Below are 20943 nucleotides of genomic sequence, written 5' to 3'. Positions count from 1 at the left end.
TGAAGAAAAGATTGAAAAATTAGAAAAGGAAAAAGCAAGGATAAGATTGAAGGCCCGGGAGCTGAAAAATAAACTTGGTCCTAGATTGGACAACCTTCTAACACAGGGGATTGAGCTGTCTAAAGCAACAAATGCATTATCTAACCAGTATGATTCAACAAACTGAAACAATTATTTATGACAACACTAAATTTATGTAGAGTCTTAATCTGATTTTGGCAGATAGCTTTTAGATTGTACATAACCGAATATAAGCTTTGAGGTAGAATTTTGAACTTTTTGACTCTTTTTGACATCCTTTGTCATTGATATCAAAGGGGGAGTAGTAGTGTGGAAAAAAATATATAGAAGGGATCATTTTCTTAGGGGGAGCACTCTTATTTTTGGATCAGTTTTGGACTTCATTTTTGGATATCAATTTTTGTATTTTTCTCATGAGTGTTGCCATCAATGCCAAAGGGGGAGATTGTTGGCATTCTACACTCAGATGAGAAAAGTTGATGTTGTCATTGATGGCAACCAACTGGTAATATGGTTCACAGGTTACACCGGCAACAAACATCATTTACCGGCACTGGTAGGCACTACAAAGATTATTCTCATTGACATCCAATCTACACCGATATAATGTCTTACCGGCACTCCTAGCCGACATGGAAATTATATTGTTTTGTATTGTAATTATACTATATAGCTGACATGATGTATTGTAAAGACTCATATATGTATGAGATCTTATAGGTCATTTTGTAAGTAAGTGAAAAGTGTATAGGTAATGAATATAAGTGGTATATGAGAGCGAATATGTATATATGCATTATGATATAATTTTTTTATGAGTGAATAAGAGAAGAGCGGAGCAAAGAAAGGTTTATGGTAGAGGTATCTGACAAAGCTTAAACTGGTACTGAATCCAGCATTGCAGATGCTATTTTGAGCATAACATTATCATTATATTTAATCATCCAAATTTGTAGTCAGTGTGACTCCTTTTTGTGATTGAGCAATGAGCTCTAGGTTGTTGGCCTTCCTGCATGTGCAGGCTGTTATTTCTCTGTATTGCATTATTACTTGTTTATCGATATATTAATTTGGGTTATAAAGTTGCCAACAAGTTTAAATCTTCTGTCTACTGGTTAGACACTGATTCACCCCTCTCCCCCCCCCCCCTCTCAGTGTCTTTGGGACTATTCAAGTATCTAACACTCTAGACTTGTAGACCAAAGCTAATTGATCATGGCACAAGATACAAAAGAGGACTTGCAAACTAAAAGCTAACTGCAACAAGGAAAGATTTACAACCTTCAAGAAAAGAACTATATGAATAAAAGAATCTCCATATGCTGATTATAGTCATAGTTAAAGCACAATCTCTAACCTTATTGAAATATTTGGACCACCATATCTTCTAGATTATTGCATCTACATTAACCGATACTTTTGTACTGCAACATCAACACAAATCACATCAACATTCTTACATCATGTCACACATACTCACTACCAAATCCAATTCACTTGCATCTCATATATGTATATCACTCAATATATTCTTTTCAACATATCATCGCATATATATATCAAACTATAATAGAAACATTCTCACCAAGTCGGCCAAAAGGAAGATTGTAACATGAACACATATTTTTGACTGAAGATATACAACCAGATGAAAATATAAAATATGAAACATAAATCATACCTAAACCAACATCCAATGAGCAATACCAAATCAATAGAATATATCATACAAATCACTAGACCAAGGAGAATACATGTAACTTTGATAACATATCCCAACACATGCACTAAAAGAGTTCGAACCAAAATAGGATACACCAAGACCATGTATAAAACTTCCAACAATCCTCACAAGCTAATACCAACTAGAACAATATGTCTATATCCAACTAGTAAAAACCAATCCTAAAAACCTCTCATACAAAAATAATCATAACAACTCGTCCAAAAGGATAAGTGCAGATACTTCAACAAAATAATACAACAATGAATCCCACACAATGGATGTTGAATCCCACACAATGGATGTCCAAACTAGAACATATCTAGACCACACTATTTGACATCAATAATAATCAAAGTACACATTTGTAACAATTTCCCCCTTTGTCATTGATGGAAAACAACCAAAAAATGTTTTCACATTAAGAGCCTTTGGATAAGTAACCAATTGTTGAGGCTAAAGTTGAACTCCAAAGAAATGTCCTGAAACTTGTTAATCCATCATATAATATAAAATAAAGCTATAGGAAATATTTAGCTTCAACCAATGAAACAACATGAAATAAAAGTAAATAAAAGAGATTATACCTTCATGATTTATGTCTCATTGTGTCCTAACTCCATTGTTCCTGGTTGCAAATGATTTTCTCTTAGAAAAGCACTGGTAGCTTCCAAGATGACATATGAAGAATGGACTGATAGTTAACTGTTACTATGAGATGAATATGCAAATGATTTAAGCTAACATGACATTAAGCTATTTAAAAATTTCTAATTGCTTCAAACTCAAACTCACGGATGCAAGATAAAAACTCCTAGAATGACTATAAGATTAGCTATTAGTTTCAAAATGGCTTAGGAGACTTCTTTTTATAGATTTTTGAGTGCATGAGATTAGGTGACAGAGATCAATGATCATGATTGAATCTTGCGAATTGGATGGCTATGAGCAAGAGGTTGAAGGTTGAGAGAAAGGGGGAAGGATAAGACAAGTGTCACTCATCTCACCTTGACTGAGTTGAAGACTTGAGAGGATATAGGATAGCTGGAGAAGATGTAGGAATGAGAGACTCAAGTCCTCCTAAGATATAGGGATGTTGGAGAGAATATAGAAGAAGGTCAGGAAATATGTGTATGTACACAATATTTCATTTATTATGGAAGTTGGAGATAAGTGGCTAATAAATGATTTAATTTAATTTAATTTTGTTGAATTAATTTAGCCACATGATGGATGAGTTGGCAAAGGGATTAAATAATTAAAAAATTATTTAATTAATAAGACTATAGGATAGTAGATAGAGGAATAATTAAATATTTAGATATTTAATTAATTGATTAGAAGAAAAGGATATAATGAATTAATTAATAAAATGTTTCAATTAAATTAATTAATAGAAGGACATGGAATGAATTAAATAAATTAATCTTATCAAATTAACTATATAATAGAAGAATAATTATTAAATAAATATTAAATATTTATTTAATTGCTCATAGCCAATTTTATGTGTATACATTTTGCCCCTCTTTGAAATAATGTTGAGACAACATTGTTTCAAAGATTAAATCAAGTCTCGATAATGCGCCTGATGGAGAAAAAAATCCCGATTCTGTGCCCCCTCAGAAGATTGATCATAAAATTGTAAATTTTTTTGGATAAGCGATTAATCTCGCGATACTTGATTGAAAAGATCCCTCAATTAAATTCAATTTTTTGGAAAAAAAATAAAATTGCCCCACTGAAATACATTAATTACCCCTTCGAAAGGTAAATATAAATTAACCTACGTTACTTTTATCCTCATTTGCATTCTTGTCAGCTTTTGGAGTGAAAATAAATTGATGTGATGAGCTGGCAAAATGGTTATCCCATTTGAGAATCATCGATTTGAGCGTGTTTGACATTTTCAGAGACCTCCTGAGTACGACCCACTGGTGAGTAAATTATCTCAATCTTGTATGTAATATTCTGTACAAATTTTCATGATTTTTGACACGTGTTAAGGCTAGTTTGCAGAATTTTTGATTTTTCGGCACTTTGTTTAGCGGATTTGCTTCATAGTTTAGCGTATTTGCATCGTAAGTTAGCGCCTGTGTTAGATTTACCCATCCATTTTGCGTGTTCACACCTTTGACAGGAATGTTCCCGCATATGGTAGATTAGCATTGTTTCTTCATCTGTTCACGCATATGTTAGAAAGGTTAGCGCATTCGTGTGGTTTCTCACTTTTGTGTAACAAGTTTGCGCATATGTTAGTTTGGTTAGCGCTTTTGTGTGTTTTAGTATCTGTGCTAAATAAGTCAACGCTTTTGGTTTTTTAATAGCGCATTTGTTGAAAGTTGAATTTTAATGATTTTGCAATGTTAAATTCAAGCTGATGAATCTGATTGGAAATTTTGATGTGTGAATTTGATAGATAGGTATTCAATTGATGTCTAATTGATAGAGAATTTGAAAAATTTGATCGATGGGATAAATGATTGATTGATAGATTGATGGATTAATTTCATAGCTCTAAGAGGCTAATTTAGTATCTGATGAAGAGTGTGATAGAGTTGATTGAACTCATTGATTGATAGTAAACCATGATTGATGGTTTTAGGTTTGTTTTGATAGCCTAATTTACTTGGTAGAAAAGATTTGATTGATTATTGATGTGATTGATCGCTTGATTGATTGATTGATTGATTGATTAGTGATCTCTTAGATTTGATAGAGATCAAATTTTCTTGTTAAACAGGAGAAACTCGATGTTCTCTAGTGTTAGGAGAAATTCCCGACCATGTGCCATCTAGTTCTAGAGTTGACACAGGCTAAGATTAGACACATAGATGCATGTGGATTACGCCATCTTTTGTATATTCATGATATCACACATAGCAGGGATCTCCTGACTACATTAGCTGAGAGATGGCATAGCGAGCACAACACTTTTTACCTTCCCACTGGTGAGATTAGTGTGATGCTTGAGAATGTCTATAGGATCTTGCACATCCTTGTTACTAGTGAGCTAGTCCAATATGACTATCAGGATCTTAGAGGGACAAAGGCTTGCAGAGCCGTGTTCAGTTATGAGAGCATTGATAGAGGAGAGATTCAATGGGAGGATATGATTATGTATTATGAGACTCTCCCAGTGATTCTTGCAGGGTTGATTGGTGGATTTATCTATCCAAATAGGAGATCTCATGGTTTTGATGTTGGCTGGGGTGGGATCCAAGAGAGCATGATGCAGCATCGGACTCGCTATGCTTGGGGTGTTTTTATGCTTGCCCATTTATATCATGATCTTCAATAGGTTGTTTATGATGACAACGCTAGTCTATCTACTAGATGCACATTGTTACAGGTTTGGTGTTGGGAGCACATTGCTATTACCTGACCTATTCATCATAGAGTTTGCGGTGATGGACAACCTTTTGTATATTTATACATAGGTATCCTTACTCAATCAAAGCTGGGTAAGATGGAGTATTGGCGATGGGTTCTAGATTCGATGGATACCGTCATTTGGAGATCATACATTGAGTGTGAGCCTTGGATGGAGGACACACGAATTTTACCACTCATTTTGTAGAGTCAATACTTGATTGGTCACACCCCATATATTATTGAGCGACAATTATTTGGCTGCATTTTGAGACAGCTCGGGATTACACAACACATGCCTTCCAGTATTGCCATATATGCACGACGATACAAGGATAGGAGAGATTGGGGCCCTACCTTATCTTTTAAGATAGCACGTGCATATTTTTTGGTTGCTCCGAGAGTTGTTTATGCTTTGAGACCATATGTTTTGGACGCTGGTATTATGATAGATTACACTCAGTACATGCTTGCACATCCTTTTCCTCGTATCACTGATCCAGCAAACCCTCCTCCTAGCTCAAAAGATGAGGAGGGTGATTCAAATGATCATGTTGTTAGGAGATGGAGACGGAGGCAAGAGCTTAGAGCTACTCGAGAGGCTGGAGGGGATGAGGGAGATGAGGGAGGAGATGGAGGTGGTAGGAGACTTGGGTAGAGGGGAGGTCCATTGAGAGTCTGCGGAGGACCTTTTGGATTGGTTGGCAGGATTGGGAGACCACTTCCCATGGTAGGGAGAGATGCAAGGAGGGTTGGGAGGGTAGGAGGACTACTACCTACTACAGGCAGGGATGTGGGGAAAATTGGTCAGGATACCGGTAGAGGAGGGATGAGGGAAGTGAGAGGATTACCCTCTCTAGGATTAGGCAGGAGCACATGATTGGACAGGGGCTGAGGTAGAGGCATTGATTTTGGTCAGATTCATCTAGATCCAGGGTTATCGCAATTCAGGGTGGTTGGGATGAGGGATATGAGGACCCAGAGGATCATATACCTTTCGTTAGATGGTGGATTAGGAGAGATACTCGAGTTGAGATTACAACATATGGAGAGATAGGTGGGTTGAGGGAATAAATGATTTCCTCAACAGGATGTGCCACAAGAAGAGACCGTAGATGATCTTAGAGCATAGATAGATCAACTCAGGGCACATATACAGACACTCATGACTGAACGAGACAGGGTTGTTAAGAGACAACAAGATACTCAGGCCCTACTTGATCATGTTGAGCAGGTTGGATCTGGCACTCTCTTAGCTGATACTATCAGGGCATTAGTTTGGGCTGGGAAGGAGACAACACACTAGCGACAACGTTATGAGGATTTAGTCTTAGAGAGCCAGAGAACAGGTAGTAATGCGACTAAAATGAGGATGGCTACCATTAGTGGTTGGGTCATGGGACCTCCTCAAAGAGATAAAGATCTAGGAGCATGGCCATCCAGTGGATCATCTCACCCACAACCACAGAGACAACCAGAGTCAGGTGGTAGTGGTACATGAAAACCTTGATTTGTAGACTTGATTTATATTGATGGGGCAGTGTATTTTATTATTTGATTTGATATCATTGTATACTTGGACTTTTTATTGTTTTATGATGATGTATATGCAAACATGGACTCTAGATGATGTTGATTATATGATTTATTATGCATGCTACTTTGATGATGATGATCTATATGCATTGATTACATAGATTATATATGCATTTATTAGATGGATGATGTTATGATTATCTACTCTTTCTTTCATTTTCATGATGATGAAAAATTATGCATTGATTAGATGGATGATGTTATGATTATCTACTCTTTCTTTCATTTTCATGATGATGATGTTCTATATGATGCAATGATGATGAAATGAAAATGCATTTGATTTTTATCATTTTTATTTTAATGATAATGGATGCAATTTAATTGTTATGGATGTAAATGAAAATGATTCTATAATGCTTTACTTAAATGATGTAAATGCAATGATCTATATGGGAATTCTTTTAATGATGACGTATGCAAATGCGTATGATGATGAAAATGATGAAATGTATTTACTTTTAAATTTTTGATGATCATGGATGCAATTTAATGGTTATGGATGTAAATGAAAATGATACTAACTTAAATGATATGCCTGATTAAACTCATGTGATGAATGCCTATATGATGATGAATATGCTTATATAAATTAGATGATATTGTGAAATGCTTAAAATGATATGATAAATGAATCTAAGTGAAAATATGCAATTAAATGACATTAATGGATAAAATTGAACTAAAATGATAATGAACCTAATGAAAATAAAAATGATATACTACACATGATCAATGAAATACACTTAATGAAATGCAAACTAAAGCAAATTATTGAATGCAACTAAATGAAATGAATGATAATAATTTAAATGATTCTAAAGATAAATGAACCTACAATGATCAAATGCAAATTGTTTTTGTTTGTCCAAGTATACTCAATCTTTATTTACGACTGTTGATCTCTGAATGGAATGAAATGCTTATAATGCAACTAATAATTAATGCTTATAATTTATATGAATAATGAGCTAATCTAAAATGATCTAACTAAAATGATACTTCCATTCTTCATATGTTGACTTATAATAGTGCTTGATTTCATCATTGAGCTTTTTAAATGTTGTAAGAAAATACAAACAACTTGACATAATAATTCAAGCTGACCTGAGTATTTCTTACATGGATTTTGATATAGCAAGTCAATACAAGCAACTTGATATGATAAATCAAGCTGGCCTAAGTATTTCTTGCAGAACAAACAAGGATTATCCCTTTTCATATATGACTTGGAACATCCTCCTTGATCTTTTACCGATCTTATCCTTAGACAAGTACATACCTTAATAAGAGATAAACCACATACATCAAACAAAGAAAATAATCATGCCTTATCACAACTACTCTAGTCATGGACATCCTTGAGTCGCATAGAGTACATGATTAGCGAAAATCAAGATATAATAACTAATTTTTGTATGTCATCCATATGTTCTCATGGTCATTAACTGATATAATCAACTTGATGAATAATTATTGATAATCATTCATTACTTTCTGGTTGAATCTTCATATTCTGAGTTTCACAATTCAGTTGTTACAAATGCCTTTGATGCAGAGAGTCTTGGAGCTTGGTTCAATACACCTTCTTGAGTGACTTGTCCCACTCAACCCTTCAACTACTCAAGTCCTTCCAATGGCACTTGGTAGGGGTTATGCTAATGAGACCTCCAAGGTCTGAACCTCTTTGGCTTGCCTTCTAGGTATAGCCAATGGTTTTGGACAATCAACTCCACCACTTGAGGTTGCCACCTCAGTCACACATACACTCCTCTCTTGGGCTCCAACCACTCCTGTGAGGATCTTAACACACAACCACTTCCTATGGGTCCCCAATGCATCTACTAGGTGTCTTTGAAGTATTTTGAGGCTTTAGCCTCAGAAAACCCACCTCTTTGGCTTCCTAACCTTTCTAGGTCTCTACCGGTTCCAAAATAGGCCTAATTGCATTAGCCCTTCGTTGGTGGTTTTAGGGTCGTAGTTTGTAAAATTATCAAAAAAGACTAGAAATAAATCATGGATTGGAGTACCCTTTTTGAAGTTACAAACAATACTAGAAAAGTACATCTGGGTTATCTATACAAGTGGGGTTTCTAATGCTGCACTATCTTGAAGGGTTTAGGCCTCACTGGGTGATGTGGCAAGATGGGACTAAAACTCTTCACCTGTCGAATCTCCTGCTCCAAACAATGTAGGAATATTCAAGGGAACTCAAAGGGATTTCCATTCATATGACACTTGGTCCTGCACCAATCCCCATGTGCTCATAAATCACACTTTTCTTGTTGTGCTAACTCACCTACTTCCAGTGGTGAGCCTAGGGCTTCATTGTTTCTCCACCACAAGGACCTGATATCCTAAAGCTATGTAAATACCCTAACCTATAATTATTAGTGATTTCAATAGGTTCCATCAAATAGTAACTAGGTTAGAGCCATTTTTTGCTCTTAAACCCTACTTGCAAGGGTTTTGTACCTAGTTGCAAAGAATGGAAGAAATCTCTGCAACCTAGGACAATAAAACCTAAAAATAAACCTTAATGAAGACAAATACAATGAACACTCAATAATTTCAATTATCTTACACCATCTATTCCGTATTGGACCGTACAAGCAATGAAAACAAATGAAAAACTGTCAAAAACTAATGGAAACAAGTTTGCTTCACAATCCAAAAACTTGCTCTTGCATTTCCAATCCTCCAACCCATACAATGAAGTTAATTTTGGATTTTATGCTCCTGTTTTAGTCAGTTCATACAAATTTTAATTCCTATAACCAAAAATGCAACTTTTGCAAGAAATTGCAAAATGTTGCTCAACAACTTTCTACAACTTTTGGCTCCAAGATGCACTTTTGCTTTCTAATGCATTTTTAGACTCCTAAAGGTCCTCAACCACCCTAGAAGACCTAAAAACAATACAATTGACCCCTAATACATGAGTAGATTCATCTGGAGTACTTTACCTGTGAACTACCTAAGCATCTCACTTCTCAGGCTGTCAGCATCCTGAACACAATTGACTCAAACTAAAACTTGGACACCTCAACCATGGCTCTACTGAATCCTAAATGGTTGGTCCATTATTACATCACAAATATAATTGACAAAATTGAAAGAAAACAAAAATTTCATACTTGGAGTGTTAGGTGCCCTGCACCCTACTCCCTTGGGACAAAGAACTCAAGTCTCTTCAGTTATAAGGTTTGCAATCTCCACTCCATGCTGAAGTATATCTGCCTCTGACATCCACATGGCATCTGAATTAGGTAACCCTTTCCACTTGACAAGATAGTGCTTTTATAATCCTTTCCTTATCTTCTTTACTATCTTGGTATCCAAGATACTCTCTAACTTAATTGGTTGACTCGGTGGCAGATCCTTTATCCAATCTTCATGAACTAGTGATGGCATGTCCATCTGATTTGTTGGTGACTCTCCCTTGTATGGATAGAGATCACATACATTTAAAATAGGAGATATCCCCAAGGTAGGAGGAAGTTCAACCTCATATGCATTGTGCCCATACTTGTGCACCACCTTGAGAGGTCCAATTTTCTTCATCATGAACTTGATAGGATGCCCTTTTGGAAATCTCTCCTTCCTAAGGTATGCTAGTGCTAAGTCTCCCACTATAAATTGTACTTTCCTCCTTGTTTTATTAGCTTGAACCTTATACTGCTCATATTTTTGTTGTAAGGACTGCCTTACCTTATCATGCACCTCTTTAATACCTTCTGTAAAGTTCTCCCCTTGTGCACTCTTGGGTGCCATTGAACTGAGATCTATAAGCTCTAATATGCCCCTAGGATGGAATCCATACACTATCTCAGAAGGACTTTTACCTGTGCTATAGGTCACTGAGTCATTATATGCATATTCCGCTTGTCCAAGTACTAGATCCCAAGTCTGCCCATGTTGTTTTTTAAGACATCTTAGCAAGTTACCCAATGACCAGTTGACTACCTCTATCTGACCATCTGATTGAGGATGATAGGAAGATTAAAAAGATAACTTGGTGCCCAACTTCCTCCAAAGTGTCCTCCAAATGTGGCTCAAAAACTTCACATCCCTATCACTAACAATGTTGATTGGAAGACCATGAATTCTGACTATCTCCTCGAAGAAGAGGCCTGCAATATAGGTGGCATCATTGGTGCTCTTGCAAGGTATGAAATGTGCCATTTTCTAAAGCTATCTACCACCACATACACACTATCAAATCCTCTTGGGGTCCTAGGAAAGCCTAACACAAAATCCATGCTCAAACATTCCCAAGGCCTCTGAGGTATGACCAAGGGTTGATATAGACCTACATTACTTGAGGTTCCTTTTTCTCTTTGGCAGATGGTACATTGCTTTACAAACCTTCTCACTTCTGATTGCAACCTGGGCCAATAATAAAACCTACCAACCTACTCCAAAGTCTTATCAATGCCAAAATGACCTCCTAGACCTCCTTGATGCTTCTCTTGGATAATATTTTGCCTCATAAAACATTGAGGTATGCAAAGAAGATGACCTTTGAATAGAAAACCATCTTGTATCATGTAGTCTGAATAAGAGACATGTGAGGTGTTAGAAAAATCAGCACAAACATTATATATCTCTGCAAAACCCTTATCATCCTTGTAGAGGTCCTTTAACTCACTCAAACCCACACTTTACAATTGTATCTCCTGCATAGTCATGACTCTCCTTCTTAGTGAATCAGCTACTTTGTTGGTTGTCCCTTTATTGTGTTCGATAGTGAATGTGTAGGATTGTAAGTAATCAACCCACTTTAGGTGTCTTTGGTTCAACTTCTCTTGCCCATTATGGAAACTAAGGGCATGATTGTCAATGAAGACTATAAATTCTTTGGGCAGCAAGTAATGATGCCACTTTTTCAGTGCTTGAACCATTACATACAACTCCAAGTCATATGTGGAGTACCTTTTCTTAGCTTCATTTAATGTTTCTGAGAAGAAAGCTATAGGATGTCCCTCTTGGCTTAAAACTGCCCCTATTGCCCTTTGGCTTGCATCACATTCTACTGTAAACAACTAATTGAAATCAGGCAATCTAAGGGTTGGCAGCTCTGCTATCTTGGTTTTCAACATTTCAAACCCCTTGTTGGCTTCCTCTATCCACTTAAAGTGACACTTAATCCCTTCTTTAATGGTATTGAGAATAAGAGCACAAACATGGCTAAAGTTTCTCGCAAACTTCCTATAAAAAGATGCCATTCCATGAAAGCTTCTAACTTCACTTATGCCCCTAGGGATAGGCCAATTAATTATTGCTTCTACCTTACTTGGATCCATCTTTAAACATCCATGAGAAATAACAAAACCAAGGTATACAAGCTTTATTTTCAAAAACTCACATTTTTCAAGGTTAATCTTGAGTTGAGCATCCTTCAACTTCTTCAAGACCATCTCCATATGCTTGAGGTGTTCCCCTTTGGACCTGCTATAGATGAAAATGTCATCAAGATACACAATAAAAAATCTACCAATAAACTCAATTAAGACTTCATTCATCAACCTTTGGAAGGTACTAGGTGTATTGGTGAGGCCAAATGGCATCACCAACCACTCATATAGGCCTGCATTAGTTCTAAAGGATATATTCCATTCATCTTCAGGTTTGATTCAGATTTGATGGTAACCAGACTTCAATTCCACCTTTGTGAAGTGTCTTGCACCTCCTAGATTGTCCAATAGGTCCTCAATCCTTGGCATGGGAAATTGGTACCTTATAGTAATCTTGTTGATTGCTCTGGAGTCCATGCACATTCTCCATTTGCCTCCCTTTATAGGCACTAGCACAATAGGAACAACACATGGACTCAAATCTTCTTTATAAACCCTTTGTCCAAGAGTTCTTGCACTTGTTTGGTGATCTCTTCATTTTGACTAGGTGTCATTTCATAGGCAACTTTGTTTGGCAGATTGGCCCGTGGTATTAAGTCTATTTGATGATTCACATCTCTCATTGGAGACAAAGAATCAGGCATGTCATACCCTATCACTTCTACATATTGATTGAGTAGACCTTGTAACTCTTGAGGCACTTCACTCATTGGATTTGCCTTGGATTCGTCTCTAGGCTTCAACACTATAGCATGGCCTTGATGACCTTCTTGCTTCAACACTTTGAGAAACTCTTTACCTCTCATCAACATCACACTAGATCCTATTTTATTTTCTTCCTTTAGATCAAGTAGTGGATCCATTTGGTACTTCTTCCCATTTTTGGTGATAAGATAGTTGTTCTTTTCTCCATCATGAGTAACTCTCACATATCATTGCCATGGACAACCCAACAACAAATGACAGACATCCATAAACAATATTTCACATAGTAATCTATCCTTATACTCACCAATTTCAAAATCCACCCATGCTTGTTCATCAACCAAGACATGTTGACCCCGGTTGAGCCATGATACCTTGTAAGGAGTGAGATGAGGTAATCTTTTCAGTTTGAGTTTTTCCACCATTTCAACTAAGACAATTTTCTCAGTGGAACCTAAATCTACAATCACCTTACAAATACTCCCATGTGACCTACAAGTGGTCCTAAACAAACTTTTCCTTTGTGGTGGCTCTTGAGCTTTGGGTATCTTGAGCATTGTTCTCCTCATCATCAAGTTTTCTCCATCTGTCACTAGCCCTACCTTGCTGATCAAAGAAGTTTCACTCTCAGTGTCCTCCTCTTGCAACAATTGAGTTCTTTTTTCCCCCATGTATAAGCTTGTGGAGCTTGAGTCTTTTCTTGGGCACTTACTCATGGTATGCCCAACTTAATTGCAATGATAACACCTACCGGTGAAGACTGTGTTTCCTCTTCCTAAGTTTCCAAACCTGGCCCTAAAATTGATCCTTCCTCTATAGGATCCTCTAATTGCTCCTCTCTGAGAGTCCCCACTTTCTCCTTGGCCTTCCTGCTCTTCATTTCTTGGTGATTTCTGCCCTCTACCAAAGCTTCCTCTTCCTCTGAAATTCTTACCTACACTATGTTTTTGATTTTGTTCACTCCTCCTTTTGATCTTCTCTTCTACCCTTAGGGCCAACTAAAAACACTTATGGATGGTGTCTAGTGTGAGGATACTTATCTCATCTTGAATATTCCATCTAAGGCCATTCATGTACGTGGCCAACTTCTCCACTTCATTCTCATTCTTCCCAGCCCTCAAACTGAGTTTGTGGAATTCCTCAGTGTATGCATTAACATCTAACTCCCTTTCTTTTAGATTTTGCAGTCTCTTATGGATTTTAACTTCATAATCTTCTGGAAGGAATTGTGCCTCAAGTCTGATCTGCATACGCTCCCATGAAGTTATCTTCTTTTTGCCTTCTTGTATCCTTTCTTATTGCATCATATTATACCAAACCAATGCTAATCCTCTCAATCTTGATTTGGCCACATTGACTCTTTTCTCTTGTACTACCTCTTTGTAATCAAAATGATTATTGAGAGCCTCTATCCAATCTAGAAACTCTTCTCCATTGAGGTTACCTCCATAGGTGGGTAATCCATCCAAGTTGTCTTTAGAAATGGATTTGACTGCATCCAAGAATATCTTTTGGTCTTGAGGCATGACTACTGTTGTTGGTTCCTCTCCATATTTCACTTCTTCATCAGTCTCATCACCCCATTTTGTCTTAACCTTCCCCTTCTCCTTCTTAACCTCTCTGGTTCTGTTGCTTCCTTCTGCATCCTTCAATTCTTCTATCGTCTCTACCACCAACTGTCAAATGGCTTCTGGAGTCATTGCCTTAGGAGGCATTGAACTTTCTTATGATTCTTCAAAATTTGACATACACCAAATCTTTCAAAGAATGACTCTGATACCACTCTGATGCAGAGAGTCTTGGAGCTTGGTTCAATACACCTTCTTGAGTGACTTGTCCTACTCAACCCTTCAACTACTCAAGTCCTTCCAATGAAACTTGGTGGGGGTTATGCTAATGAGACCTCCAAGGTCTAAACCTCTTTTCATTGCCTCCTACGTATAGCTAATGGTTTTGGACAATCAACTCCACCACTTGAGGTTGCCACCTCAGTCACACACACACACTCCTCTCTTGGGCTCCAACCATTCCAGCAAGGATCTTAACACACAACCACTTCCTATGGGTCCCCAATGCATCTACTAGGTGTCTTTGAAGTATTTTGAGGATTTAAGCTCACAAAACCCATCGCTTTGGCTTCCTAACCTTTCTAGGTCTCTATCGGTTCCAAAATAGGCGTAATTGCATTAGCCCTCCCTAGGCGGTCTTAGTTTATAAAAGTATCAACCAAGGCTAGAAATAAATCATGTATTCAAGTACCCTTTTGGAAGTTACAGACAATACTAGAAAATTGAATCTGGGTTATCCGTACAAGTGGGATTTTCCCCCCAGGGGAAACAAACTTTATTACGGAAGTACCAAAAAATGATCAAAATCAAAACCATGGCGAGATATAATGCAGATATGATTGATAAAATCCAAGATAGTGACTATGCTAAGTATGTCAAAAATTGATAACTATTGATAAGCTTCATATTTCCTGCTAATGGTTTAGAGCAATGAATGCAAAAGATAAATGGATAGGCTAGGATAGATGGAAATGATAGATGCAAATAGGATGGAGTGGATAGGTGTGCGAAGTGATCTCATAGATGGAAGAACTCACTTTTAGATAGTGCCTGTTTACTAGGTTTTCACTATCTAAATTTATTGCATATTTTCCATATTTAATTTTTTTTCTTCTATTTTCGTTGTTTTATTCTTTTTAGGGATTTTCTGCTTTTCTAATTGTTACTGATTTCTTCAGGACTTTATATGCTTTTTTACTAATTTTTTTTCAAGACTTTATATCTCAAGCATAGAATTTCTTGAGATGGATAGAATTGATGGGCTCATCAAACCAATCACCTTCAGGTGTAGATAACTTGTATGCTCCTAAACCATATGTTGCTACTAAAACAAAAGGACCTAACCAATTTGGTTCAAACTTTCCCTTCTTTTCTTGGTCTTGCTGATTTCTTAGATTCTCCCTTAGAACTAGATCTCCAATCTAAAAAAATGTGTGGCTTAACTCTGTGATTGTAACTTCTCGCCATTCTCTATTGATATGCTTTTAAATGATCTACAGTATTTTGGCAACGTTCCTGAATCAGCTCAAGTTCTTGAAGTCTAGAGACTTGTTGTTCTTCTTCTGCTATAAGACCTTTTAAGGATGCCCGTAGAGAAGATATCTCTACTTCTACTTGTAATATGGATTTTGATCCATATACTAAGCAATATGGGGTTTCCCTAATTGGTGTGCGAATGTTGGTTCGGTATGCCCAAAGAGAAATATTTAGCTAAATATGCTAGTCTTTTCTAGCTTCATTGACCATTTTATTTCAGATTTTCAAGATCATTTTATTTGATGTCTCAACTTGACCATTTCCTTATGGATAATATGGGGTAGAAAACCTATGCTGGATATGAAATTGCTCACATCGTTCCTTCACATCTTGATTCTTAAATGGTCTTCTATTATCAGTGATAATGATCATAGGGACTCCATAGCGATAGATTATATAACTTAGGATGAATGATGATATTTGGTTTCCTATCACTTTTGTCAAAGGCATTGCTTCAATCCATTTAGTGAAATAATGAATAGCAGCCAACATGAACTTATGTCCATTAGAAGATGAAGGATTTATCTTACCTACCCCATTGGGAGAATGGTCATGAACCTGCCATAGGATGCAGTTCTTGTGCTGGTGCGTGGATGAGATTCCCATGGATATGACATTGTTTCTATCTCTTATTATATGTAAATTAATCTTTCTCCATGGTAGGCGAATAGTAACCCAAGCGAATAAGTTTCTTAGCCAGCATTAAACCACTTGAGTGCGTGCCACAAATACCTATGTGGACTTTGTTAAGAACTTTCTCAGGTTCTTCTTTTCCAAGACACCTCAATAGAGTTCTATCTAGACCTCATCTATATAAGATATCAACAATAACAGTATAGCGGGATGACTGACAAATAAAATTTATTTTCTGATTGCGGGATAGGTCAGGAGGAAGGATATTCTCCTTAAGGTATCAATAAGTTTGGCTGTATAAGGATTGATCAGTTCCAGATATATGGCAAATCATGGAGGTATTTTGGGATTCAATGGAAGGATTCAAGATATCTTCCACTGAAAATTCATAACGTTGTTGATTTTCTTGATTCTACAAAAGAGATGCTATTGTAGCCATTGCATTTGTTGCTTTGTTCCTATTTCTTGGGATTTGAGTAAATGTTATTTATTCAAAGTGATTTTTAAAATTTTAAACCATTTGTTTGTAGGGAATGAGCTTGTCATCCTTAGTTTGATAATCATCATTTATTTGGTTGATTATAAGTTGTGAATCACCATAAACATGCAATTCCTTGATGTTCCATTCAATAGCCATTTTGAGCCGAACAACTAATGCTTCATATTTTGCAATATTGTTTGTGCATGGAAACCATAGTCTATATGATTTTGGAATTGTGTGTCCCTGAGGTGTGATGAATAAAATTCCAACACCTGATCCATATTGTGTATAGGGTTCATCAAAGTACATCTCCCAAAATTTTATGCTTATTTTCAGAATGTCAGCATCAGGAAATTCAATGTGCAACTGTGTGTCATCTTGTAAGGGTGCTTCAACCAATTGATCAACAATGACCTATCCTTTGATAGATTTTTGATCAACATATTCTATATCAAACTCACTCAGTACCATAACCCATTTTGCTAGTCTTCCTATCAAAGTTGACTTGCTCAACAAATACTTTAGTGGATCTATTTTTGCTACCAGTTTCATAGAATGAGGCAGCATATAATGTCACAATTTCTGAGTTGTGGATACAACTGCTAGGCATGTCTTCTTAACTGATGTATAGTTCAATTCATATCCTATAAGTGTTCAATTGATGTAATATACTGCTCTTTCTTTCCCTTCTTCATCATGTTGTGCTAAGAGAGCTCCTAGTGATACATTTGTTGTTGAGATGTAAAGCAACAATGGTTTCCCTTTGATTGGTGATATAAGTACTAGAGGATTCATCAAGTATTCTTTGTTTTGCATAAAATCTTCTTCACACTTCTGATCCCATTTGAATGGAACATTCTTGTGTAAAATATGAGTGAATGGATGAAATCTATCTGCTAATTCAGAGACAAATCTTCTGATTGACTGCAATCTCCCTTGTAGAGAACTCAATTGACTTATGTTCGTAAGTGACTCCATTTCCATGATAGCTTTGACCTTTTTTGGATCTACTTCAATTCCATGAGTTGATATAATGTACCCAAGAAGTTTTCCAGAAGTTACTCAAAATGCACATTTCTTTGGATTCAATCTTAACTGATATTGTTCAAGCCTATCAAAGATCTTGCCCAAGATGTTCAAATGTTCTTTCCTTGTATGAGATTTTGCAAGTATGTCATCTACATAATCTTCCATAAATGTATGCATCATATCATAAAAAATTATTGTTATGGATCTCTGATAAGTTGCTCCTGCATTCTTAAGCCCAAATGGCATAACATTCCAACAGTAAGTACCCCATGCACAGGTGAATGTTGTCTTTTCTTGATCTTTAGGGGCGATTTTTATTTGATTGTACCCTGAGAATCCATCCATTAATGAAAACATCTCATGTCCTGCTAATAAGTCTACAATATATCAATGTTGGGCAATGGGAAATCATCTTTAGGATATGCCTTATTCAAACCTTTAAAATCGGTGCAGACTCTTATGCTTTTATCTGGCTTTGACACTGGCACAATGCTTGAAACCCATTCTGGATAGGCAACAGGTCTTATGAAACCCACATCTGATAGTTTCTTTAGCTCTTCTTTTACAAGGAGAGCAATGTGTGGATGCATCTTGCTTAGCTTTTGTTTAACTAGTTTTTCTTTTGGATCTACATTGAGATGATGCATGATAAGATTTGGATCAAGTCTTGGCATATCTGCATAGGACCAAGCAAAATTTATCTATCTTTGTTTGAAGAATTCCATGTAGTCTTTCCTCTCTTCATCTGATAATGATGTAGCAGGATGAAGGACTTTGGGGTCCTTTGATGTACCAATATTTATTGCTTTTGTTGGCTCTATTAAAATAGCAGATCTCTCCTGAAAATATGCAGGGAGGTTTTTACCATCAGATATGTCCTTTATTTTTCCTCTTGATTGATCTAGTGTTGCCATGAAATGGTTTTCAACATTAGGTCCTTTTCCTTGTTTTATTTCAATTTTGTGACTGGAAAGTCTGGCACTCTCCTGACTGCAAGAAGCATTACTTGATTCTACGATGGAAGATATCTTAGGTGTTATTGGTTATATGATATTAAAATATATGGCTAAATCATGATCATTCAAAAAGATATCCAATTCAAGGTTTTCTAGGTTATCCCAATCAATTAGTTTTGGATGAAGCAGGGGTTACTCATAGTCATCATCATTGTTGGGTGTTTCAAGGTTCATGACCTAATAGTCATAGTTTGGCATAGAGTAAGTAATGTCATAGATAGAACTCTCTTAAGGATAGTCTCTCCCAAGTGCTCTCCAATAAGCTCTAACGGAATCAACATTGGTATTTTGTAATTCACTATCAAGTGACTCATCATCTGACATTTGTCCCTCAAACAAATAGATTATATCAACACATACATCTTTGATACTATAGTCACATAAATCTGTCCACTTAATTAAATGAATACTTAGTATTTATTTGATTATTTAACCATCAATTAATAATTAATTAAATTAATATTTAATTAATTCATCTTAACCCTCTTCTCCTATTAATTAAATAAATTATTTAATTTATTTGATTTAATTCACTTAACCAAATTCAGACCATTAATTAAATAAATAAATCATATTTATTTAATTAAATCTTCTCTCACATTTAAATAAATTAATATTTATTTAAATTTACCCAAAATCCCACCTCTCACATTTAAATAAATAAACATTTATTTAAATCACCTTTATCCTCTACCCACTTGCATTTTCCTACAAATGCAAGTTGCACAATTATTTTAAATAAATAATTTATTTAAATCACCTTTATCCTCCACCCACTTGTACTTTCCTACAAAAGCAAGTTGCACAACTATTTTAAATAAATTATTTATTTAAAATCCTATTTATCCTCACCCACTTGAAACCTTTAATGGTTTCCCTTAAAGTCTTTAAACTTGATGGCTTTAAAGTCTTCAAACTTGATGGCTTCCTTCTATAGTCTTCTTAAGCCTTTAATGGTTTCCCTTAAAGTCTTCAAACTTAATGGCTTCCCTTAAAGTCTTCTTAAGACTTTAATGGTTTTCCTTAAAGTCTTCAAGCCTTTAATGGTTTCCCTCAAAGTCTTCAAGCATTTTAATGCTTTATCTTCCTTTTCCTCATTTAAATAAATTAATATTTATTTGAATATTTATCCAAATGCAAATTACACCATTTAATTGAAATAAATGATTTTATTTTAATTGAAAATACCAAAATTTCTCCCACTTGCATTTTCCTACAAAATCCACTTGCATGCCTAAACCCCTTCTAGATTCTTCTAAACCCTTCCTAATTAACCTAATCCATCCCCTAAATATTGTCACATTCCTAAGCAAATTGGAGTCACTTCTCAAAGACTCCAAAGTCTTTGAAAATCAATTAATGCTTTGTGTGTTCAATAAATTAACCTCTAAAGTCTTCCAAACCACTTATGGCTCTTACATGACCATTAATGGTTAATTCCACTTGCACCCATGGTTAAGGACTTTGACCCCTAACTTAACCCTCATGTAACCCATTGTCTCTTCAAAGCATTTATTTCTTTGACTAGGGTAACCATCATGTCCCCTCAAGCATTTAATGCTCCTTATCTCTCCTCTCAAGCCTCCTCATGGTGACACTTGTCAACATGGGATTGGGTTGAAAGTCTCACATGGATTGAATATCTTTCAATCCTAACCCTTGTTAAGATTTCTCACTCTTAACCCTTCATTTCCCCATTTCTTCTATAAATAGAACCCTTCTCCTCAAAGCAAAAAAAGAAGCATTGGAGTATTGTTGTTATACTGGCATTAGCATAGAGCTTTCTCATAGCATCACTATCTACACTTGCATAGCATTTGCTTATCATATTCAACTATCTTGAATCTCCATATGGCATCCATGGCTAGTGCTAAAAGCTGAGAGCTACACTCATTTGGGACTTGGA

This window comes from Cryptomeria japonica, chromosome 6, assembly GCF_030272615.1.
Source record: "Cryptomeria japonica chromosome 6, Sugi_1.0, whole genome shotgun sequence".
NCBI classification, from domain to species: Eukaryota; Viridiplantae; Streptophyta; class Pinopsida; order Cupressales; family Cupressaceae; genus Cryptomeria; species Cryptomeria japonica.
The sequence above is the reverse complement of the archived record's forward strand: the minus strand, read 5'-3'. Positions refer to the sequence as shown.